This window comes from Larus michahellis, chromosome 2 (genome assembly GCF_964199755.1).
Source record: "Larus michahellis chromosome 2, bLarMic1.1, whole genome shotgun sequence".
NCBI lineage: Eukaryota > Metazoa > Chordata > Aves > Charadriiformes > Laridae > Larus > Larus michahellis.
This window is the reverse complement of record NC_133897.1, coordinates 73,097,256-73,122,985: the sequence shown is the minus strand read 5'-3', so window position 1 is coordinate 73,122,985 and position 25,730 is coordinate 73,097,256. Positions and strand designations below refer to the sequence as shown.

General features: G+C 43.6%; 1 protein-coding gene across 13 annotated transcripts in view; it reads left to right on the top strand.

Moving 5' to 3' along the window:
• Positions 1 to 25,730, top strand: part of ATXN1 (ataxin 1) — a 371,277-nt gene that overhangs the window by 188,590 nt on the left and 156,957 nt on the right. For 11 of the 13 annotated variants that reach the window (XM_074575863.1, XM_074575870.1, XM_074575875.1 and 8 more), the window contains one exon: positions 25,128 to 25,253. The gene's annotated coding sequence lies outside the window, so the exon portion shown is untranslated. Of the gene's footprint in view, positions 1 to 20,043; positions 20,231 to 25,127; positions 25,254 to 25,730 lie in introns of all 13 variants that reach the window. The other 2 variants (XM_074575868.1, XM_074575864.1) reach the window with 1 other exon arrangement.

Below are 25,730 nucleotides of genomic sequence, written 5' to 3'. Positions count from 1 at the left end.
TGATGCAGGGTGTCACTCTCGCCTAGCTGTGTCTTGCATCTCAGGCGAGGTGGATGAGTGCATCTGATGGCTCCTTTTGAAAGCGGATGTGCAGAAGTGTGTGTGTAGGATGTGTATTGCTGTGGCCAAGAGACATGGAAACCTTTTTACAGAACTATCAGTAATGGTTTGTCATCGATTTGTCACCACTTATCGTCGGTGCTGAGGGCCCGAGAGCCCCATGGTGGGAGTTCTGTAGGTGTGCGGCACTTTCTCCAGGCTGAGAACAAGGGAGTCCTCACTGAGCCTGCGCCTGAGTTCTGATCACAATTTGTCGCTAATTGTCTTCGGGGTAGTCAGTGCTCTATGTCCACATGCAAATTGTGCAGTGCATTTTAGGAATTGCCTGCAGAATATATAGAAGCACACTTGCATCACGAGTTCAAAGGAAATCAAAGAGCACACAGAGTGTGAAAAACAGCAGTAAAAAGGGTATAAGGGTGTTCCTGCAGCCAGACCCTTCAAGGGATAGTGGAAAGATTAGAGTGTGGAAAAGAAGTTGTGCATCAGCTTCCATGAATCCTGTGCCTTATTTATTTATTTATTAAACAGATTGCCAGTGGAAGCTGTAATCAGGAGTATGTTTGTTTATAGAGCTACAAGGGGGAGGCCAGCACAGTGATGTGTGGCTGCAGACTGATTCACTGCTGCTGCAGCCAGCGCGTGGTGGGCAGCGTGGGGTGGATTTCGGGAGCACGAGGGACATTAACTGCGGGCAGCGAAGAAGGACCTTCTGCGAATGAGTGAAGAGAGCAGTTCCTCTGCAGGCAGGCCAGAAAATGGAAGTAGCAGCTAGCAAAGCCTCGAGACAAGATTAAAACCGACAGGAAATGAAAACTAACTTCACTGTTTTTCTTACAGGCTGACCGCCCTCCCCCTTTGCTAATGCTCACAATGTCCGTAGGAGAGCAGTTCCTCTACCTACTTCTTGGAAGGCGCACGCTCGGGTTAGAAAAGTGCGTGACCACAGTGCAGAGCCAAGCTCTGCTGTCAGTGGGGCTGCATGAGCCTTGGCTCTTGGTCCGGCTTTATTTTAGACACGCCGTTGCTGTCATTATCTCCGTAAAGCTGCATTTGAAGGCAAGGACGTGTGTAAAGAAGGAGAGTACGGCTCTTTCCTGTCTCTCTCACTCTTTCTCTGCCTGTTAATCTGTTACAACAGATCTGTTGCTGTGCAGAGTGTGTTAGGCTCAGCAACTGCTCTTCCTCGGCATACCTGCCAACTTTTGAAATCTATAAATAAGGATGTTTGGAGCGGGGGGAATAGACACACCTTCTAGCTCCATTGAAATACTTGGACGCAACATGCTTATTTTGCCAGGATAGATTAGGAGAATGAAATGTACATATATATATGTTTTACTAGAATATAGGGACTATCTCTCCCAGATAGAACAGCTGGCATGTATATGTGGCTAAAGCAGATTTGCTTAAATTTATGCTAGTCATGCTATGGGCTGCACTAAAAGAAAATGAAACAAGTCATCTTTCATCCCCCTCAAATGCAGACCTTTGCCAAGGTTTGTTTCTTAGAAATTAGGTGAACCTGATGAAGCAGGATCTTGTGCCTAAAAATAGACCATTTTACTTTCCATCTTGCCCCTCTCAGGCAGGGTATAATTTTACCTCAGTCAAGAAGTGAGATGAAAGGCCATTTGAGCTTTGCCTTATATCTCTGTCCTCTTTTGAGCTCGTGACAGAGGGCCCTCGTCTTTCCTGACCAGGTTCAAAAGTGCAGCGAGCAGGGATCCCAACAGCAAAGAACCACTACTGCAGGTCTTCTATGTGGTCAGGGCAGCAGCTGCGTTTTGCAGGTAATGTGGCCTTGCATATGACTCTATGGTTTCTGCTGCCCAAGAAAGTGGTGCTTGGTCCCTTGGGGCTAAATGTTCTGCTCTGACAGCAAAAACGGGGTGTGCAGTCCTGAAGGAAAAGGTGAAGCTTTAAACTTGAGTTTTGCAAAGCCACCTGAGCTGCAGGTACACTGGAGCACAGCTCCGCAAATAAGGAGCTGTGCAAAGAAGGGAGCTCTGCAAAAAAGCCCTTTGGCTTCTCGAGACATGTGTGAGCTGTGCGGCTGTGGCTGCCTCCCGGTTCTGCAGGTGCCTCCTGGGGAGTCAGAAAGGGGGGGTGCTGCAATGCTGCAGCCTCCTGCCCTTGGCGCCCACCAGGAAAAGCAGAGTCTGACTAGCAGGAAGAGAAAAAGCTGGCCGTCGGCCAGGTTGAATGCCGTGATCCCGGTGGCAGCTTCCTTCCCCCCTTCTCTTCCTCCCCACCCGGCTGCCCGAGCGGTTTGGAGGGTGGCGTCCCAGGGCACTCGTCGGGGTGTGTGCGTGTTGGGGGGGTTGTGGGGTGTTGGGTGTATGTGCTGTCACTTTGCTTTTCTCTGCTTTTTTGCATGTGGATCTGTCTGCACCTGCTTGCCTGCTGCTGTTCTAACCTCCCTGCGCGGCGCGCTTTGATTCACGGGACCGCAAGCGTACGAGCCGGCGCGCGGCAGCTTGGCACGACCACTTCATTAGAGCAAAGGGGGCCTGCGTCCTGCAGGGTTGTTTTAGTAAAGACATGTCCCATCTGCTGCTTCTTATCACCCTTTTTATCTGTGCTGCTGACTCATGCAGTGTGGTCTGCTCAGCTCTCTATTGCAGTCACATCACACTTTGAGTTACCTTTACTATGACTCACGCTTGTTTTTTTTCACTCGGCAAGTGCCAAGCCAAAACAACCCAGTCTTGCCCCTTTCTCATGTTTTCTCTCCTGTCCTACCCTTTACCTCCAAGTCTTGTTCCTTCATCATAATCCTGTCCTTCCCCTCAAGTAAACCACCTGTAACTTAACTTTTAAGCTGTGTAATTTCGTCTTTCATAGCATCTCTGCACTGTGCACCTGAGGCTAGTGAGATTGTCAGGCTTGTCCTAAAATACATCAGTTCCTCTTACTTGCCTTCACGGATATGTTTGGTGGAGAATTTTTTAAAAATTGTTTCATCTGTTAAAAGAAAAAGTGTGTTTATTAATGTTTTCGTGTGAAATATTGCAGTGGGACAACATGTGCATCTTTCCTATCTTGATAAGTAGTATACGCATGCAGATCCAAAGCCTCGTGACTTCAAATTTTCCTGCATGTTGGGCTAATGAGACCACAGCTTCAGACAACTTGTGCCGAGGTTTCCCTTGCTTGCTCCTGGCCTGTACTTCCAGAATCAGCTCACAGACAAGGCGTGCGTCCATGGTCAGTCGGTAACTCAGTACACCGAGCTTGAAGTCCCCAGTTGAAGTGCTGGTATGTTGTTTCCAGGTTGAAGAGGACGATTGAGTTGTGCAACTGAAGGCTTGGTATTTCCTTGTTTAAGGTGAGGGGAATTTTGCCAGTGAGTTCTTTGTGGACAGATTTGGGTCCCTTTGGCCCTTTTCAGTGCTGAGATGCCTGAATCCTTTTCAAAGGAGAGGCTGGGGACAGTCCTCACTGAGGACAGATGTTTGGCAAAGGTTGCTGTACAGTTAAACTGATGCTGAGTTCCGTATCTTGCTCTCCTGAGCCCTTGGTCACGTCAAACTTCTGCTAAAACTGGCAGTCTGTTTGAAATCTGTTTGCCTTGAATAAACTTTGTAGAACTGGGCTTGTACATTGCTGTTGTGATAACTACTTTGATATCATAGAAACTGGCCTAGAAACGAAGGACAGAAATTCTAGGAAAAAGTTTTAGAACAGGAATGGGGTGTAATGCCAGATTTTTCTATTTAAAAAAAAAAAAAAAAAGCTTTCCAGATAATCTTCTAACAAAACACTAGACAGGTTTAGATTGCTGTGTCAATTTTCTTTTCTAGGAAAAAAATTGGACTTTATTGGGGCACACACGAATTATGAGAATGCACGTCCTTTTTAGGTAGTGTAGAAAATCCTTTTTAATGTTAAACTTGTAACGTGTTTTTTGGACCAGCTGGCTTAAAACTTTTCCAAAGGATAAGTGCACTGTAGATTGATCTGTGCCCCTGGAGGTAGCCTTTGAAGTAGCACCACCTGATCAAGCAGACTCTCCATTCCTGTCTCAGCTCTCTAAGGTGGAGAAAAGTCTTTTCTGTACCCGATCTGCAGGGCGTCCCGTTGGTTAGAGACTTGGTAGCTCTTTCCCATGGAAGACACCAGACCATTATTCAGCATTTCCCTGGAGGTGTGTGTGCTGAAGAGTGGCTTGGATGGATTGGGCCCTTTGCTGCTAGGCCTGAAAATATCAGGGGGTATGTGGTCAGTGCAGAAGCTTCACCCTTCCAAGCTTGTGGGACTGACCAGCTGTTGGCTTTGGTCTCTGGGTTGGTATGTCATGTCCTCTCCTGTTCCCATCTCTCCTCCCTATTTAGCTTGAAAACTTCATGGTTCTGTGAATTGCTGTTGCTGGGTGTCCCTGGCAGTGTGCTGCCAAGCTTTGTTGGTCCCTGGTGTAAATAAATGGAGTTAATAATGATCATAAGCAAAATATTCCATTGTTTCTGAGAAGCATCTTGTTTTCTTGTGAGCCTAAAGTAACACGCTCCGTAACTCAACCACAAATGTATGGCCCTCCTGTCCAACATGTGGCATGTGAGTAGGAGATGGGGTTTGCTCGTTCAAGTCCTTGACCCTTGGAGGTTTTGCCTTTGCAAGAACATGACCGCATGTGGTGTGTGTGTATATACGTATATACATATGGTACTATCCCTGATGCTATGAATGGTGCTGAGGTACGTTGTGGGCATGTGACGTGGTGCAAAGGAGATGGGTGCTTATCGACGGAGGTCCATGTGCCTCGCAGGCACGTGCCAGGCCTGCACCGTTGGGGAGACAGTGGCATGTGGAGACTTCTCCATTTTCTGGTTTCGCCCAGGGCATGAGTGCCGTGCCCTCCTGCCAGTTACTGCTGGGCGGCTCTCGCCTCGGCAAGAGCGTGGTAGTGCAGCTCCTGCCTGAGGACACTGGGCAAGATTGGTACAGGCTTAGGTTTACTCCACAGCTCGTTTTACCCATATGCAAAATAGATGTGTAATGATACCTGCCTTTGTTGTGGAATTGAGGCTTAATTAATTAATTAATTGATGTTCGCTAAATGCCTTGAGATCCAAGAATCACTGCGTATGCCCCAGAGCAGCAGCAACACTTTGAGGTTGGAGAACCATCTCCTCTCCCGTGATGAGGTTTCCCAAAAGGAGAGGCTCCGGCCCCTCCCTCCCTGGCTCCTCTCCCGTTTCTTTGGATGAAACAGTGCCACGCTGTGTGTTAATTGTATGGCTTCCTCCCTCTGACTTCTGCCTAAATAAATAAATAAATAAATAAACTGATGTGCTTAATGCAGTCAGCACATAGGGCACTTGCCAAAAGAATTTCACAAAGCAGCAGAGCTGGGTTGCCAAATGTCATGTCTTTTATATAAAGCATTCTTCAGGAAGCGAAGTTGGACGGGGGGGCGGGGGAGGGCAGAAAAAAAAAATGTTATAAAAACTCTCACTGCAGTAAAAAACATTTTCTTCCCCCACAGGGAGAATGTCTGGGCCATGTCATGGTGGGATCAAGGGAGTCTATTTTTATTTCATATTAAAGGCCCCTCTCTCATTTCTTTTCTGCAGTCCCCCTCCCAAAGAGTAACTCTTTAGCATGCTGGCTTGGAGAATTCAGTTTAGATTAGCATTCAAAAGCAGGGTTGTGGGATGGTCATCTTATATGTGAAAATATTTGCCAGTGAATTTTGGGTGGAGAGAAGGCTGTTTAAACAGTGTCGGTGCCAGAATGTTTATTAGTTTAATATGATTAATGATTGAGGAAAGCCAACTGAGATTTTTTTTTTATGTGGGAAGCGTGAGGGAGACAATAGAACTTCAACATCAAAAAATTAGATTGTATGTTGTAAGTGCACGTGAATGTGTTTTTAATGAAAGCGCTTATATGCACAGTTTGTATGTTTAGGTGTGCGTGTTTAGGTGTGCATTGTGTCACCTCGGTGAGCGTGAGCTGCGGTGGCTTGACCCTGGCTCCCCTCTGACGGGTGGAGTTTGCTGTAGGATCTGCTGTGTTCAGAGAGGCTCAGAATCAACCTGGCTTGTGCTTCACCCCACGACTTGCCGTGGGCTTGCAGGAGCCACGGCAGAGGTGCCCTGGGGTGCAGGATGCTGCGGGGTGGGTGGGTGTCAGCAGGCAGCAGGCTGGATCGGGCATTTTGAGGGTCAGCGTTGTGACCCACAGGCTGTAGGCTGTGTCCTGGGGTGTGGGGTCCATGGGTGTCCTGGGCTGAGCAGCGAGCGGGGTTTCGCCTGGTTTTAGGGCCCTGCTGGGGTCCCCAACGGCAACTGTCTGCTGCTGCTCAGCTCAGCCGGCTGCTTTTTGGTAAAGCCGTGGGAGGATGAGTATTGGAAATCACTCTGCGTAGACTCATGGCATTGCTTCTGTTTATCCCTGTACTCACAGTTCCTATCTCGGGGCGGTTCTTACAGCTCCAGAGGCCAGAATTTTTTCCTCTAAATTAAAGCTTTGTTTTGGCAGCGTGTTGTCTGTAAGTGTCTGCCCTCCCTACGGCGTTCTCAGCACTCTGCACTAACCAGTTGACTTTTTAAGCCTGGTGTGTGCTTACAACGTAAATGTGGTTCACTGAATTGGTATCGATAACAGAGAATTGGAGCTATACTGAAGTTTACAAAACAGCGTTGAAATTGATTTTCTGAACTTCACCCCTCTACAGCGTTTTAGCTCATGGGAGCAGTTAATCTAATAGCATAACATGAGATCATTTTAGGCAGTAACGCAGCCTCGCAGTGCAGTCCTTGCATGCTATAGCTGCAAACTTGACTGCAGACAGATTTAAACTATATATAATACTGTTTCTGTCCGTATCCATCACAATTTGTTTGAACTTCTGTCAGGGTCACTGCATGGCACTGCAGAATAATTAACACAGTATGCATTAGCAGTATGTTCATTTGTCCTATATTTTGTCAGGAAGACATCACCACCAGTGATCCGAAGGGCAGCAAGAGCTTCTGCTTGTGGATTCTTACTGCAACAACCCAATAACTCATTGGCAATGAGTATTTTTAAGTTAGTAGAGTTAAATAATTTAAAAAAGTTCCTTCCTTTTTCCAGGAGGGAAATACAAACTCTCTGTGGTGAAAAGCCCACATCTCTGGGTATGGTGTCGGTGGGGAAGTCCTTGCCACACAGTTTGTTGTGACAAGTGCTGGTGTTTCTTCCAAGTCATGCCGTGTCAGAAATAGAGACTCTTTAATCATACTTTTTCTTCCTTCTTGTAATTACGTGGTTCTGAAGTCCTGCTCCTCTCCTTGGGATGCAAGCACTGAAATTTTCACTGCTGCTGGTGTGAGTCCTCACCCACATGTCTTGCGTGTTGAGCTAATGAGCAAAGAAGGAAAACCAATTGCCAGGCTACTGCTTAGGCTTTGGTGTACATGATGTCTTTAAATTTATAGTGCAAGTGTTGTAACCTAATTCCCTGATCCAGAAGAAAAGCATTCTGAACAACAATTTGTAGTATGTATTTGTATGACCAGTGCAATGAGATTGTGAATCAATATAGCGTGTATTATGTCAGCGTAACTTTAGGTTAATTTCGGAATCAGTAAGACATGTAGTCCTCGGAATGTATGAAAGTGAATATGGTATTTGCACAAAGAAAGAAAACGTGATAAGGAAGCCTTCCATTTATACTTAAGCACAGATGGTGTGGTGATGAGCATGGGAAGAGCTTGAATTGGTCGGAGTCGCACTAACGTAAGTTCGCCATGTGCCCACTCCCTCTCATGTCCCCTCTTGTGAGTAAGCGTCTAGAGATTTTTCCCTTCTTTCTTCTTCATTGCAGATTTATTTCTCTTCTCAGCGTTTTGCTTACATTGTCGATGATGTTTGTTCAGCTCAGACCAGGAGAGGTATTCGATTTTGCAGCTGACATTTATTTACAGGGTCACCTTTTAGTCTCTATGTTAGATTGCCATGCCTTATGAACAGTATCTCACGAGCAACATAACCTACTAGCTAAGGGATCTTGGAGAAAACCATCTCTTTGTCTGAGTCCATGGAAAAGGCAGATGGAGGTATACGTTGGGTGTGAGGTTATCACTTTTTCTGGAGCTTACATCAGTTATTTGAGACGTAAGGGACCTCCAAGGCTGCATCTGTTTGAAGGTTTTGTAGTGGTCTTCTGCTGTTACTGAAGTGTGTAGCTTAGCTTGTGTGGATGATTTTGAATGGATGGCTCTGAGCAACCTGACTTAGTGAAAGATGTCCTTGCCCATGGCAGGGAAGGAGTTGGAATGAATGGTCTTCAGACATTCCTTCCAACCCAAACCATTTTGTAATTCTATAGATCTATAAGAAGTTTTTACTGCTATTTTTCTCCAGTGAAAGGATTTGCTTTGCATATTCCCAGTCCTTACTCCTTTACTATTAGGAGCAGAGGGTACTGTGTCTTTGAATGTTTTGACACTCATTGCTTTAGTTCTTGAGTCATGACTTATGTAAGTCTCTTGAGTAGGTTTCAGGTTGCTATTTAGAGGTGATGATATGTTTCTTGGGGAGGTACCATGGAGGCAAGGAGCTTTAAGCATTGATTGTCTTGCTTTCTTTGTTCTTTTCTCATGATTTTTGATGCTTTTTTGTTTGTATGAATAGTCATGAGAGGCAAAAGGAGAGAAAGTGGGTTCTTGGAATAACGTGTGTCCTTAAGTGCAGATGTAAGCACATAAACAGTCATATTCACATTTTAAATTTTGCTGGTTGTCAGAGTGATTAAAAGAGAACAGAAGAATCACTAGGTATCTCCAGGAGAGTGGCCCCTTGAATATGAGACCATTGCTGTTAAGGTGCTCAAATATGAATGTAGGAAACATAAGTCCAGGTTGTTCATGTTTGAACACTTTATGTAACATTATAAAAAGGGGAAGTGGAAAGAGGAAGAGTTGGGAAGTAAGGAACAAATTATACGGTGACTTGTGGGGAAGCCTTAGATATTCAAAACCAGTTACTCTAGGCTTAAACATTTTCAGCTTTTAAAAATATCAACTTCCTGCACCATTTTATTTGACTTCTTGTTATAATCTTCAGGCTTCTCCTTCTTTACTTTTCTTTACAGCTCTGTAAGCTAGAACTCTTAAGGGGGAAGAGCAAGTGAGAGCAAGTGTGACTTAGATTCTCACATTATCAAGAATGTGGTGGCAGGGAGGGGAGGAAGATAAATTCGTGAATAATACCATGCAAAAAGTTCAGAACCTGGATCCACTCCAGGCTATGTGAGATCCTGTAAAGTTTCATGCCCTGTTTGTGTAAGATGGTCAGAAGGTCATTTTCTTCTTGTCTCTGAAAGAAAACTGACTCCAGACCTACTTGAAATCCTGTGGGATTTGCTAAAAACCATGGCAATTGGTAACAAAAGTCCAGGGTGAATGCGGTAGTTAACTCTAGATAGATGATTGTTTTGTCTCTCTGTCTTCATACTTCTAAACTTATTTCTATTAAAATGTTTATTGTTAGACTTGTAAAATGTCATTAGAGTCTTCATAAGGTCTCTTGAAATTGTCTGGAGGAAAAATATTAGGACCGTGTTCTTCATGAACATTTTGTAGATCATTTACAGTGTGTAAACTCTGTGTGTGTATATATATATCTCCATTAGAAAGACAAAACACTTCTCATCACGAGCAGTTTGCTTTGTTCAGTAGATTTCTTGTCAAATAGGAATGTGGATTTGCGACGTACTGTGACTTTCTCCTGACATTTTATGCTTGTCATTGTGCACCTGTAGCATACTTGTTTGACTTGTGAGTGAAATACCGCGTATGGCTGTAGGAGGAGTTATGCTCGGCGTTTTTAGGACTCTGTAATGTACAAACCTGATCTTTAAAATGTGGTTTCTTTCTCTGTACTATGATGCGGGCATTATTCCTGTGGTACTAGAACAACTTTGAGTTTTTTGATAGTAGTAGTGATCTTTGCTTGCCCTGCTACAAACATGCTGAGTGGACTTTTTAATGATGAGATTTACTGCTTAGGTTAGCAAGTTCTGCAAACAATATCTGACTTAATAATTTTGCTTTCTGCTTGTAATTACACGTTATTTCTTTTTGGTAATGCCTTCAGAACTTCTCAGTTCATTATCGAGTCTCAGAACATAATTTAAGGAATAATGCGTATTCTGACTGGTCATAACGAGGCTGAAATTCCATCTTGGACTTCTGGTGTCATCACAGAACTGGGATGGAATTACAGCTTTAATTTATGTACTATGGGGGATACATTATTTATTACTGTGCATTAGAAAATGATTAATCTCTGCTTGTGTTGCAAGACTATCCTACTGCTCCGAGTCCCCAGGAAGTGCTGAGACATTGTAGAACTTCTTGTGCGAATTACAGCTTCATGAAGCTGCAAAAAAGACCACTGCATTATTCAAAAACTGCTAGAGGTGATCAAAATCTATGAAGTCGCTACGGGGTTTTTCCTAACAGGTAGAATTCCTACAATGCTTTAGTTTGCTAAACTTGAGCGTTTCCTTACCTTTAGTCCCTTTCAAGTGTTCCGTTTCACCTAAAGCCGTGATTAGATGAATGGGTTGAGGAGCACTGTGTTTTTGAGGACCCTGATTCAACAAAGCCCCTCAGCTGTAGTCAAGCTCTGACTGAAGATAGTGGAAATTAGTCATGTGCTTAGTTGGTTTCCTGAATCAGTTCTTTAATTTCTACTTCTTTAGTTGTTCATAAAACCTATTTCTTAGTTTGTCCTCCACTTCGCAGAATTGTGTGTGTATGTGTGCATGCACACCCATGCGTGCATCCATAAATACAGCAAAGCTGCAGTGGAGCAATGCGAGCTAATGGAAGACTGCTGTAAAATTAACTGATTCTTCCAGTTTTCATTTCAGTGACTTTTTTTTTTTAATGTGTTTTGATAACCTTCGATTTTTAGGAGCATTTTAATACTAGGGAAGTCAGTAATCAAGCTCTGGTATGTAATTACTAGTACTGTGTAACTAGTTGAAATGTCCGCAACTATGGCTGTGATGAGTTTGAGTCACAGCATTCCTTCGCAGCCAGTTTTCAGTAGGGCTTAGCCTTTGTACGCAAACTGAGAATTTGTCCATTTTTGTTCTACAGCCTGTGGACATGTGTTTGTACAGAGACCAAGTACCAGCCACACCACCATGCAGCTGTTCCCAAGTAACATAACTAATCCATGCCTCTTCATAAAAAGAATTTGGGATTTGGGGGCAGTGGAGTTCCAATTTTGCATTTGTAACTGCTGTGCCCTGGTTTAGGGAAAAAAAGAAAAAACAAAACAAAAAACCAAAACCCCAAACCCTAAAGGTTTGTAGGAATTCTAATTTGCCCTAGCAAAATGTCTTCAAAGTACTCAGCACTATTAGATCTGAAGAAAAGAATGAGATAATTTGTAAAAGATCAAACAGATACAAATACCTTAAGAAAAGAAGTCACTGATGTAAATTAAGTGAATGCGTTATACTAGTACAAAAGTATTATAAAAAATTAAATACTCCCACTTTCTAAGGTGGCATTTTTATCTAAGGCTCTGATGACATGTACAAACCACTCAAGTTTCAGTCTTGTGGGTTATATTGTCACCAGAAGCTCTGACTAATAATACAGTAAAGTCTTACAAATGACAGTTGCATATAGTATGACTCTAAATGACTTTTTTTGGTGGTTTATTATTGTCATGTGTTTAAGAAAAAAAGAAGAGAGAAAGTCACAGTGCCTACTGACTAATTGGACGTAGTGGGGAAGTGTTATCCTGGATTTAATTTGTGTGGCCATGTTATAAATCACAGATGTGGAATCTGAAACACAGCGACAAAGCTGATAATCCTTGAGGTGTAAGAATCTTGAAGCTGGTGTAGAGAAAGACGTACAAAGCATGCCGGCAGCTCTCCCCCACGCAAAATTAAAATGATTGTCATTTTTGCAGGGAACACCATGGGAATCAGAATTAGAGGCATCCACCCCTCTTCAGCTTGAGAGCTGAAGAGATGGCTGCAGTTTCTATGCAGTTTCAGCCCGCTAGAGCTGTATAAATAGATTGCTGGCGCCATGCAGATCTGTGCGGGACCAATCGCCGTTCCCTCCTACATCACGAGGAGATGCAGAGGAGCAGTCCTCGGCGGCGACCTGTCCCGTGCCACTCATACTGAACAGTTAGGTTGGGACTTCTAAAGGCAGAAAGCCTTGCTCAGATGATGCTCTCTGCTCTGAAGGAGTCAGGCATGAGGCTTATGCAGATTTAAGCTAATGTTTTAAAGCCTCATTTGGATCTTAAATGGGACATACAGTATTTGTGCTAGCTTTCTGAATGAGTTGCAGCCTTGGGTGAATCCAGTACTATGTGAATCAAGGTAGTATATCACATCAACAGAGCTGAAACCAGCTGTTTAGCATTGGGTCAGCTGTTTAATTGTGTTATGATGGGTACATGAGACTGGAAATAAATACTGAGCAGCGTGAATTTTATACATACACCAGAATTTCTTACTTTTCTGCTTGTTAGTTTGCTACAAGTACTGATGCCAGTTTTGTGTAGGAAGGGACTTTGCTCTAAGTGCGATAGGAGAGGTAGAAATGAGGATAAATGTAAAAGTTTAAGGGTAAATTTCTCAAAGTCCTTAGGCTGCCCGTCTCTCCCAGTGGTTGTAGGGCAAATTATGTTGAGCCATCACAGTCCAAAAGAGCTGGATCTTGCTCCTGGCAGCCAAGGGTGACACCCTGGGTAGACATTTCTGGACAGATGTGAAGGACCAAATCCTCCGTGCTCCTCTGTGTGAGGAACATAAGCTCAAAAGCAAACTGGAGGAGAGAGGTGAGAAACAACGACAGTAAGTTTTCACGTGGGATTTGAGTCCAATAACTTCTTGGCATAGATGCCCACTTCTAGGAAATGTGTCTTAAGGTAGTATTGTTGTACGTGTAGGAAAGTCTGCCATCCACTTTGTTCCTCTGCAGGTGCTTTCCTCTTAGCTTGCCTGCAGAGCTGAACTGGAGAGACATGGTGCTGCTCACTCTGGCGCAGGGTTTAGAGTTGGTCCAAGCTTTGTTCTTCAGAGCATGAGTTGTTTTATCACCCGAGTTTTCTTTTAAGATTGATAAAGATTGGGTAGTTGCGTTGTGCTGTGCTGATACTCGGGGCTGGGTTATGCCTGCCTTGGTGCATTGCATGAGCTTGCGGAGTTGTGCAATTGCAAGTTTACTGTCATACAACAAATGACTGATGGCATAATTTGTATTTTCAAAATACATAAGCAGCTCAACCTAATCAGGTGGTATGGTAAATATTTCCAGGAGATAAAAACAAAGTATTAGGGCAGGTGAACGGAGTTATAAACTTCCTTTAATGAGCTGCATATTGTTTGATCATGTTTTTTCATATACATGAGCTTCTGCATGCCAGATTCTAGTACTAATTGGCAGCTACTTCACAGTCCTGGAGAAATAATATTATAAATACTGGAAACAGTCAAAATGAGTAGACGTGTTGGTTTGCCTTTCAGACTGCTGTGACTAACAGGTGATTAGTACAAATAGTAGAAGGCCTGTTTATCCTCCTTCTTGCTCCTAGAAATACAAAGAGAAGGGGGCATGTTCAGCTCCTCCAGACGGTTAACAGTGGTACCACTGACTGGCTTGGATTACAGTTGTGGCTGCACAAGTGTTTAATTTGCAGATCTGAGCAGTCCTGCTCATTTCCTGAAGCCCCTGAAGTTAACATGTAAATGGTTTGGGGCCTGAAAGAGCCGCATTGGCTTATTCTGGAGAGTTTGCAGTAAAACCTTATGATGGAGGAAGACCCCCAAATAACAAGTCTTTTACCACTTCCAGTGGGTAGCTTATGATGTCGATGGGATATGAAGTGGAGGGAATGCATGTTGTTTGTTCGCGTATGCCAGTAATCTTCAATGCTCCTAAAAGATGCAACAAATTAAAATATCTCATGTTTTTGCACGCAGATCAGCTGCCATTATTTTTCAAAGGCGCAAACTTTAAACAGCAAACGTTAATTTAACAAAGCTTTTTAAGATATGTGGAAAGCACTTCTGAAAAAATACTCAAATGAGAGCAAATGATTTTTTTTTCTTGTATTTAAACATTTTTCAGTAGTACAAATGTGTCAATGCTTGGTGAAGATCACACTCATTGGAACTTGGGAGAGCAGGCAGGGACAACAGTTCGCTCTTTCACAATGAAGAATAGTTTGTTTTTAATGGTAATGAGAAGATCACGGTAATAACTGTGAAAAGGCCTAGGAAAGTAGTACATTCACAGGTGGATGAAATTTCTATAGGGTTTGGAAGTGTTTCTGAAAATGCTATGCTGCAAATTTTTGAGCTTGGTGCTACTCGCTCATATGCAGTGGAAAGATGGTTCCCACTACAAGGGGATTCTAGGCTGAAATTGCATGGCCTGTCATATGGATTAGCATAAGCCTAAAGGAGAATAATGGTCCTTGCTGACTTTCAAAATCTCTTAATTTTTGCTTAAAGACCTAAGTTGATTAATCTAGTTTATATTACGTTTAAAGATGTACCTATATGTTGAGGCAACTGCATTTCAGCATAAAATGAGTCCGGGGACTAGTACGAGGAGGTTGTGTTTGTAGCTTTTTAGGCATTGCTCTACTTCTTTTAAAGCAATTATGTAATGATCACTGGCTTTTTTTAGTAATATACCAGCTACTGAAAGCGGGATGTTGTCTGTTTCGCCCATTTGAAGGAAAGTTGTGCAGTTGGTTTCTTTGCAAACCTCTGTCGGTCATCCTGCAGAGATTGGCTGAAGGGTTACTTTCATTTTGTGCAGGACAGTGGTGATGGCAAAGTTACGTGGCGTTGCAGTCACTAGCCGTAGACACCAAAGAGAAACCCGAGGTGTAAGATCGAGGAATGTTGGAAAAGACAGTATAATACTAAAATTCACAGTAGCTGGTGCTGGAAAATGAAACTGTTGAGTGTTAGCTTTGTCATGACAAATATTTGCAGGTTGAAAGCAGTTTTGTCCTCAGTCTGAATAAGTGCTGGAGAGATTAGACCGCACTGCAGCCCACGTTACTGCATGCCTATGTATGTGAAGAGGTACAATATCCTAAATAAATTAGAGGATTGGGGTTTCTTTTCTGTTTACAAACTCTGTTCACCAAAATTAGTAAGACATATGTAGCCATACACAGCATTGTAAATGTTCCATAAACTTAGCTTTGTTCCTGACGTTGTCATTATCTGTCTTACATTATGATTCACATTAAGGAAAAATACCTTGTTTCGATCCTGCAGGGGAAAAACCCTTTCTCTTGCTCACCTCTCCCCAAAAACCCCAGACACCTACTTATCCTGTGTCATCTGAAGCAGATTTGAATGTGTTATCTGTACCTAAATCTACAGATACACTTTTCCTGTCTTGTATAGGAACAAAATGTTGTCCCATTTTCTGTAGTTGCCACTTAGTAATATCACAAACAAGTTACAGTAGTAAACGGAATGTGTTAAAGAAATGGAACGATTACAATTTAATTCCCCAGAAAATATACCTAATATTATTCATAAGCAGAATGCATTTCACAGTAAGTAGAAATAAAGCTGTGTTTCAAACCAGCACAGGTAAAATAAACCTCCCTGGGCAAGACTATGCTTGGATTTGATTCTAATGAATCTGGCAGAACTGGCACTGCAGTTCTGAGTTTTAACATCAGATCCATTTGTTTACCTTTCTTGCCAGTCCAACATCATTTTTCATGGGCCGAGACTGATATTTTAGTTTGTTTTATTTCTGGAGCATGCTATCTCTGCAGTGACTTTGGAATCCGCTGGCCAGCTCCAGCTACATTTAACAGACAGGTTGAGATCACAAAGCCCTTGAACTCCTAGGAGTTCTGTGGAACAGGCAGATGGATATAGGATGAAAGAAATTAGTGACCTTTCTGAAGGAAAGGCTCGCCTGTGTTATCACAGATGTGGGAGCACATTGAGGTGTGAGCCGTTGTGGGTGCTCCCAGCGCAGGGCTAGCTTTGCTCAGAGCGTGCGTCTTACTGTGCATGGGGTCACCTACCCACGAGAGGCAAAGCCACAAGAAACCAGCCTTCATGGACTCCACTGCTTATGGGACCACTTGGTCTTCTAAGGAGAGAGAATAGCCTAACTCCCTTTACTTTTCACGCACTTTCCTAATAAATGTAGTACTTTTAGGTTTTCAGCTTTCTTCTGCTCTAAGCCACAGCACCTTCACTCTTGTTTCGCATGTTCTGCAGGAGGCAAATGGAGCCCAAGACAGACAAAGTGGTGTGACCAGGGCTATATGGGAGATGTTACATGGTGTTGGCCTGTGCAGCTGACCTGTGAGGTTAGAGTCTAACCGCTCACCTTGTCTCTCCTCTGTGTAGAGTCACTAATGAATGCAGTTTAAAAGCACAGTTGAGTTGTTAAAGGTCCCGGACCTTCTTGGATGGCTCTCAAAAATGCAAGATGAGGGCAGCTGCGCTGTCTTAAAAGTTAAGCACATTAGAAACCATGTCTCTGGCTGGTTTAGTACATAGAAGCAATTATCTTTGAAGGAAAAGAACACAGATCCAGAATGCTTTGAAGAGAGAGGACAAACAGCATGGCAGCAGTTGTGACAGGGCCCTGACGACTTTGCCGTTTTCATTCATGAAAACGGACAGTAGTGGTGAAGTGAGACTGTCGATTTTACATGTACTTCCTCCGCGCTTGGGCTTCCTGCTTGCAGTGAGCTTGGAGTCCTCTCCTGCGTGGAGGGCGAGTGGAAAGCACGTGAAGGAAGAGAGAAGCTTTCAAGAAGTATTTGAGTACTAGGAAAGCATTTCACTTGGCCTCAGCCAGGTCCTCAGCACAGCGGTCAATGTCACTCCTGCTCGCAAATTTGCTGCCAGATCCAGAACAGTTTTGCAGAAGTTGAACAGATGGAGCACCGATGTTTAGTTGGTTTCCTGCAGTAGGAACAAAAGAAGTTTCCATCACCAGGTATTTCAGAATCACAGAAACTTCAGAGTTGGAAGGGACCTCTAGAGATCATCTAGTCCAACTCCCCTGCTAAAGCAGGATTGCCTAGAGCACGTTACTCAGGACTGCATCCAGGCGAGTCTTGAAAATCTCCAGAGAAGGGGACTCCACAACCTCCCTGGGCAGCCTGTTCCAGTGCTCTGTCGCCCTCACCATAAAGAAATTTTTCCATGTATTTGAACGGAACTTCCTATGTTCTAACTTGTGCCCGTTGCCCCTCGTCCTGTCACTGGGAACCATTGAAAAGAGTCTGGCACCATCCTCCTTCAACCCACCCTTTAGATGCTTGTATTTCTTAGCAACTTTGAGTAAAACTCTGAGTGTTATGTTCTTGTTACTGCTAGGGACAAACAGCTTGTGAGGAGAAGATCCCTTTCCTCTTCCTGATAATGTTTTCAACAAATGCAGTGGAATGTGTAGACAGGTGGCTTCTAGCCAGTAGCCTGCAGACCTTCATGTGGCCTGCAGACCTCCATAGGCTCAGCAGGGTACTTCTTAGTAAGTGGCAAAAGGTAACTGTGAAAGTTAGACATCATGTTATAGGATTCTTAGCCTTTCGTACACTGAAAATAGGTGCGATGACTTACTACTTGAATTAGTTATGAGAAATTTCAAGATTTTGGGGACCTTTTTAATGACATTTGGAAAGAAAACATAAGATCCACAATGAGAAAAAATTCCGGAGGATATTTAACATAAGCTCAAACAACAACATAGTCACCTTAAAAAGCACTACTGCCTAAAATTTTCTGCAGGCTGTTTTTACAACTAATGCCTGAAGTTTATTATATTTTTCATGGGGTTTAGTGGGTGAAAGGTAGTACTTCTTTCTGTCTTTTTATCCAGTTTGTTTTACTTTTCCCTTCTATAACTATTCTTTACTATTTTGGTGCAAGACAAAGAAAAAATGTTTTGAAGAGTAGAACTCATTGTAAAACTACAGAAATTAGGTTAGTTATTGTAGCTGAAACTACTTTGATCTGTTCTCTCTTCTCTTCATTGTTAACTTCTAAATGCTCTTGCTACTGTCACTATTACACTGATGCAATATTACAGTAGAATGTAATAATATCATCTTATTTGGTGGCGTAAAGATGAATGACAGCAGAATATTTGGTTTTTGTGATTATGCCTACATTAGCAAGTACTGTGGACCAACCGGAGAGTATCTGTACAGTGAAAAACTTGATGCTGGGCTCGTGAGGTTCACACCAGGCATATTTCAGGGTTGCTTTTACTTCTGAGCAGCCTGGTGCTGTTAACTGCATGCTCTGGAGAACATGATGCTTCTAGTTTAGTTCCTCCCAAGAGGGATACAGTTCACATGCTCCACAACTACCCCACAATGCAATCAAAAGCCCAGGCAGGACAGATAATCTGGAGAGTTGCTTCAAAAGCTACATACCTGATCTGAACAAAAGCAGTAAGGTAGCCGTGCCCTGTAGGGACTTTGTGGGATGAAGGGATGGAAAGAAAGGCGTATTTCAGTGATCGTATCTTGTAGTTGTACCAGTTAGTAAAACACATTTCATAATTTTTCTTTCTTAATGTTCTTTCTTCCCTTTTCTTTGTAATTATTACTGAAAGGGGAAGGTTGGTGTGAGTAGGCCTCAGAGAAGGAAGGCTGTTTTGAGAAGTTAGAAAGAAGAAATCTTCTACCCAAAGAAGGATCGTATCTTCTTTAAAGAGCTTGTACAATGCCAAGTACACATTAGTACTTAACCAGTAATGACCCAATTGACTTGCTGACATGAGCGTGTGCCGCTGGAGATGGTGCTCATGCCCTTAAATTAAAGAGGGTGGTCAGATACTGCACTGAACTGAGGCTAGTGGTCATGGTAAGACACTGGCTAGCCATCCTTTATTTAAAAGGTGTGTAGGCTCTTTTTGGTGTGTGTCCTGAGGCAGAGAAGGAACATATGGTATGGTGAGATGTAACGTCATATTATTGCTAGCATGACTTGGAAAAATATATGATGTTACCTTAGAGAGTAGGTGTGAGAGCTAGTCTGGCAGATGTGACAGTCCTGCTTTCTGGATTTGACAGTTGGCCGCCCAGAGAGCCTACTACCGAACCTGGTATATGCTGAAATGCTTGTGTTATGATTTGTGCTGAAGAAAAGGAAGTAGAAATGCAGATGACAGAAGCAGTAGCACAATTTAAAAAAAAAAAAAAAAAAAAGTCTGGACAAGTAGACTTATGCAAAAGCTTCATTCTTTCTCAGTGTCCTGTGTCTCCTTGATTGAAAGAGTGGATTTGGCTACAAAAGCCAACCAGCTTTTGTAGACAAACAACTCACCAAATCCAGGCAGAGGACAACATTTCTTCCCCTGCCTGGAAGATTTTAGTTGCTAGCCAAGCTGCTGGCATAGTCCTGCTGATCTCAAAAAGTAAGACCAAAATACAGTGGTGCCGAGCTGGTGGTTGTGGCTTAGTCAGATTTCTGTTCTAAAAAAAGCTTTTGGTCAGGCCTCCAAAGTTTCCTGCAACAAAGGTCACCACAGGTTTCTGTTGAAGTGTCCAGTGCTCTCTGGCATTGGAGATCTGTAAAGGTATAAGGAATTTGATTGTTCAGTATTTCTATATAGCAGCAAACGACTATATCTCAAAATCCAACCTCATAGAAGGTAAGGTGACCTGGAGTATGTAAAGCAGAAAGTAATGGGGAAAAAAATACCAGATTCATCTGTCCCAAGAACATGAAATTTCTTCTTTTTTCTAGAGCCCTTGCATTTGAAGAGCTCAGTATGTGTCTGGCTGTTGCAGAGAATGCCATACTTCATTTTCTTAACATCTCTTTCTAAGCTCTACGTGCCCTTTAGCAGAGAGGCACTAACCTGGTGCTTTTCATGGGCAAAAATTTGAAGTTTTACAAAAGGGTGTTACTGTCCAGACCAGCTTGGGCCGTGAGGGGGTGGGTGGATGGTGTTCAACTCTTCCTCTATTGGCACTCTTGGTTTTCAGGAGCCGAGGAGGATTGTGCCTCGGTGGGTGCAGGCAGTCGTGTGGCCACAGGAGGAGTCAGCTGATGCGGGGTGCAGTCAGTCTCTCCCAGGCCTTCTCGCTGTCCTCAGATGCTGGGGTAAGGAGGCGCTTAAGAAGAATCACTGAAGAAGCGATTACGACTTGGAAAGACCTAACGCCCTTCTGGGTAAGCAGGAGAGCGTGGCTCTTGTGGTTACCTTTTAATGGTAAACAGACCACGACAAGGCCATGGGGGTGGTGAGTGAGGGCTGACAGCCCTTGCTCCAAAAATCATAGTATCATAGAATGGTTTGGGTTGGAAAGGACCTTAAAGGTCATCTAGTTCCAACCCCCCTGCCATGGGCAGGGACACCTCCCGCTAGACCAGGCTGCTCAAAGCCCCATCCAGCCTGGCCTTGAACACCTCCAGGGATGGGGCATCCACAGCTTCCCTGGGCAACCTGTTCCAGTGTCTCACCACCCTCACAGTAAAGAATTTCTTCCTGATCTCCAATCTAAATCTGCCCTCTTTCAGTTCGAAGCCATAACCCCTCATCCTGTCATTACATGCCCTTGTAGGCCCCCTTTAGGTACTGGAGGCTGCTATAAGGTCTCCCCGGAGCCTTCTCTTCTCCAGGCTGAACAACCCCAGCTCCCTCAGCCTGTCCTCGTAGGAGAGGTGCGCCAGCCCTCTCATCATCCTAGTGGCCGCCTCTGGACTCACTCCACAGGCACATGTTTCCACTTGGCTCCAAAAATCATGCGATAAAGTCACTCCTGGCTGTTAGGGGGAAAAAGGGGAGATTATGGAGTTGGTGCTTACTAGCAGAAGGCAAGAAAAAGAGTAAATACCAAGTGAGAACATGTGCCTGAGCCTACCAGATCCTCGGCAGAGGGAAGGGAAGGCAGCAGGCCTGTTTCTGCAAGCCTGGGGAAACGCGTCCCTGTCCCTGTGACGGGAGGTGCGCAGAGAGCCCAGCACTGCCATTTCTCCATTCTTCAGAGGACTGAGATCGCATTTTAGCACTCCGCTTTGCTCTGATCTGACCTTGGCTCTATCCTGTCACACGTGGTAGTACCACGGTGGTTTTGTCCAGGCCCACCCCAGAACTGCTTGCCCCGGGGATGGTGAGGGATGCCGGCAGTCCTGTACATTGCCTAGACTTGGAGGTGGGCAAGCCTGCCCCAAATCCAAAAATACAAGCAGAGTCTTTCTCTGTAGTTAGTCCTGGGGTTTCATTTCTTTTTTTGCTTGATTCTTTGTTTCCACTGGTGTGGATTTTTATCAGTTTTGAGCAGAGTCAAGTAACACAACAAAACGTACAAGTTGGCTAGAATGGAAAATGGGCTCTGTCTGTTAAGCTCCATCAGCCCTTTGGAGAGGCACCACTGTGAAATGAAGGAAGGCCGGGAGGGAAAAGAGGGGTCCCACTGGTGGCGTTTCGTCAGGCTGCTGCTCTCACGATATTTGATTTTCTTAAGGTCCCAAGCTGCCAAAGCAAGGGGTATTGTCTGTCTTGGCTTTTGTTAAAAAGCAAAATATTTCTGCCTTCTGAGTGCAAACCTGTTGCATTCCTATGGCTCCGAAGCCAGAAAGCAGGGAAAAAAACATCATGATTTTTGTCCAGTCTCACAGTTTTTGAGGGAAGTACCATGTTTTGAGGAGATGTATGCTGATTGACCATCATTTAATTCTTGGGGGTTAGCAGTACAGCACGCTGCAGGTATGACATGCTGCTGTTTTCAGGGGTTCCTGGCGGAATTCATCTGCTTTGCAGCTGGCAGGGTTAATGTCACGTGTATGGGAGGAGGAAGGGTGATTTGTACTTCAGAGTGAGCCTTCATTTAGCTCTGCTGGGGGCTAGGGAAGCTGAGCACCGTCTCATATATTGCACTGGGAAGAATGGAAAAGCTGACAAAATACTCCTATAATTTGTTTGAAGCTGCATTCATTTCTCCAGAAGGGGGAGAGTGGAGTAGTTGGATGCTGGGAAGAATGTGTCTAATTCAGGACTCTTTCTTTCCTCCCTGACTTGAGCCTGGACACTACGGAGAAAAATCAAGACATTTAGAAATGGGCTGTCAAATCTGCTCATGTGTGCTTTCGCAAAGTCCAGCATATCTGACTGTCAAACGAGACTTTCTACATGTGGCTGAATAGTTCTGTATTAAGAGTTCACAGTTGTTTTTGATAGTATTCAGGTTACTGAGCAAATATCATAAATGCACAGGGTGCAAGCCATGGGTGGACAGTGACTGCAGGAAGAGCACATGTGTGCATGGCAGGCCTGCTGCTGCTTTCTGATCATGAAATTTGGCTCACTGTAACATGATGTAGCAAAAAAAAAAAAAAAAAGGAGGGCAGAACCAGTTTAAAGTATTTTTGTTACATTGAATTTTTAGTGTTTTATCCTGTGCTGTATAAATTGTTACCTCTTTTTTTGTTTGTTTGGTTTGTTTGTTTGTTTATTTTAGAAAACCAGAAAATGTCCTCCACCACAGTTACATCTCTTTCCATTAGACAAACGCTGATTTGCTGCTCCTGTTTCTGTAAGGATCAGATGGGCAATGGAAGCTGTACAGCAAATTAATGTATGCTACTCGAGATAGTAAAATGCAGGGCCACAATAGGCCTTTTTTCAGCAGCTGTAAAGCTGTTGTGTGACTACAGTGAATCCATTCAGTCTCCCCCACGCTTGCTGGGAGTGCCCAGGAGAAGAGAGTTGTACTAGTGAAATGACTATCCAGCAAAACGGTTTCAGAGGGATAGGCTAATGACTCACTCCTCATTTTGATTTACAGGGTCTTTTTCTGTGGACGTGGAGTTTCAGCCTCATGTGAGTTCAGAGATCTATAACTTTGTCCACATTACCAGATTATCCACTAAATCAGCATGGGTGTTGTGTTACTCACGTCACCCCCTTTGAGATGGGGGAATACTGTTATCTTTGCTGTAGAGGAAGGGGAAACGAGGCACAGGAAAATTGGGGTTAAGTGACGATGTGTATTAGGAGCCAAACTCTTACACTTTAGATGCACTGTAGCAGCTCAAGTGCCATTCAGAGCTATTTCAGCCCTTCAGGAACTGTTACATAGCATTTGCCCATAGGTCATCCAAAAAGCCTGGAGGATAGCTGGGAATCTGTCCCTCAAACAACATTGTTTGTCTCTTTAAACAGAGCATTAAAAATGTAACTATGTAAGTGAAAACAGGAGGATTTTATGCTGATTTTGATCTTAAAATAGAATCCCCGTCCACCTTGTATTTGAGTCGGGGGAAAAAAATGAGAGGCAGAACGTAGTTGATTCAGCAGAGTGACACTCTTTAAAATAATCGCTTTAACACTTTTTTCTTAAATTAAGAACGGTTTCTAGGTGGCATGAGTCATGGACAGAGTGTCCTCATTTCACTTTGAACCTCCAGCCTTCTCTGGATTTGTGTCACAGCTTTAGAGGGCTTTGTCCTCTTCCTGCAAGTCTGTAGGCTTGGCTGTTGCAACCTTTTACTCATGTTGAGTGAGAGCAACGCTCCTTGAAGCAAGCAGCAACACCGTGTAAGCGAGAACAAGCGTGGTGCAGTGGGGGAGCAGGGTAATTTAAACGGAGTTTTTTGGATTTGTTCGTAACGTAAGCAGTTTCGGGGACTGGTGACATAGACACAGGCTCTGTGCAGGTGTCGAGGGAAGCCTGCTTTCCCCCTTATTTGGATGTTGGTCTTCGCGCTGAGTTTTGGGTTGTTTTCTGCAGGGGGGGTGTTTGGGAATAAACTGCAATGTAGAAAGCTGTACTACTTTGATTTCTGGTCGCTTTTGGAAAAGTTGTATTTTCTGATGTATGTACAGTCACAGAAGGCAGTGGGTAATGTCTCTGTTTCTTAATTAAAAGCAATGGAAAATATTATTCAGAGCTGTCTGTCTGTCCTAGCTGAGGAAGAAAACCAAAGCAGTCTGACTTCATCCATGCAAGGTCAAACCTTCCTCTTTGCTGTGTTGTGAGAGTTTGTCGGCTTCAATGGGGATAGTCACAGGTGTAGCCCTGGGAATGGTTTGTCTTTCAGGCTTTTTCCAGAGCAAGAATGAGTATAGTTGTTGGTCCTAAAAATTGCTTGTAGAGAAATAACTGGGATGCCTATAATCCAGAGGGGCCATGCAAATGCAAGACTGCGCTCTCAGAGGGAAAGTGAACTCTGCGCTGGCTTGGCAGTGTTTGCTTCTCGTAGCCGGGGGATTTTCCTGCTGACAGAGCCTGGTTTGGAGGCTTACGTACCCAGCCGGCTCCTGGCCTGCCTTGCTGCAGGTATGGGAGAGGGAGGAGGGTGAAACCGGGGGGCGGTGAGAGAGTGTTCTGGTAGCAGCACTCACTGAAAATTTGAAACCCTTCAGACCTTTTTTGGCGATGGTGGAGAATGTCAAAATTGATTGTATTAGAGACCTGCCAGTTTCTCTTACTCATTTGCTTCGTCGCTCCTCCTCCCTTCCTTCCTCTCTCGTCAGCCGGGCTGGGTTTTGTAGTGCTAATGCTGCATTGCTTCTTCAGCACGGCTACTACTTCCCCCACGCCGCTACTACAGAAATACTACAGTAACTCAGTGAAGATTTAGGGAGTTGGCCGCATACGTATTATTAGTGGTAATAACAGTGATAGTAATAATAATAAAACTGACGATTGCTCTCCCGTGTAACAGTGTGATATTTTACATAATGATTTTTCTTCTGGTTTGTATCTCTGGGCTTTCTTCCCTTTTCACCTTCATAAATTTGTGGAGTCTGGTATATACAAGATTGTGCTTTAAATATATACTTCGTAGTGTACTATCTTGCAGATTTCAAAAATAACATGTTTTTGAGTGGTTTAAAATGGGGGTTTGGGGTGTGTGTATGTGGGGGGGTGGTGGTGTTTTGTTTTTTTTAAACTACAGCCCACAGGAGAGCGTTCATGCTGCTTCTGCTGGGGGGAGTTATCACACTTGCTTTAGATAATGAAATACACATTGGAGGAAGGTCAGGGATTTCCCCTGAGCCACCCACCAATTGCTTGAAATGACATTTTCATTCTGAGTGTTTCTTGTTTTGTTTTTGTTTAAGATCCTGGAGCACAGGGAAAGAGTTTTAATGCAAAACATCAGAAAAGAAAGGCTGCAACGTCTCCTGTGAGAGGGGGGGAAAAAAGGAGATTTACAATTGCATCTTGAAACACTCATATGATTTGAGGTAAGTGATTGGAGGGTCTTAAGTTACAGTTAGTTTGTAATTAAATTAATCATTATTTACTTCATACTGTTCTGATATTTCTATCGAAGGCAATAAAAACAGATGGGAGAGGGAGGGAGAGAACTTTAATGGCAAACCTAGAAACGGCAATAAAAATATGTAATGCGCTTATCTTTTTGAAAATGGGCCCCATGAGGACCAATCCCACAAACAGGCAATCATTCTAATGTTTATAAGGGTTAAACCCTGATGAAATCAATGAGGCTATTCTCCCTGAAAGTTAGGCATGTGCCTAAATATTTCCAAGTTTGGAATCTATATCGTATGGGAACTCTGCAGCAGAAAGCTATTGAAGAACATACAACGCACAGCCAGAAAAATGCATATACAATTCTCTTACTGTTGGTGATAATGTCATGAGTAATCTGATTTTACAGCATTCTTAACTGATATTTTTGTATTAAACACATAGTTCTC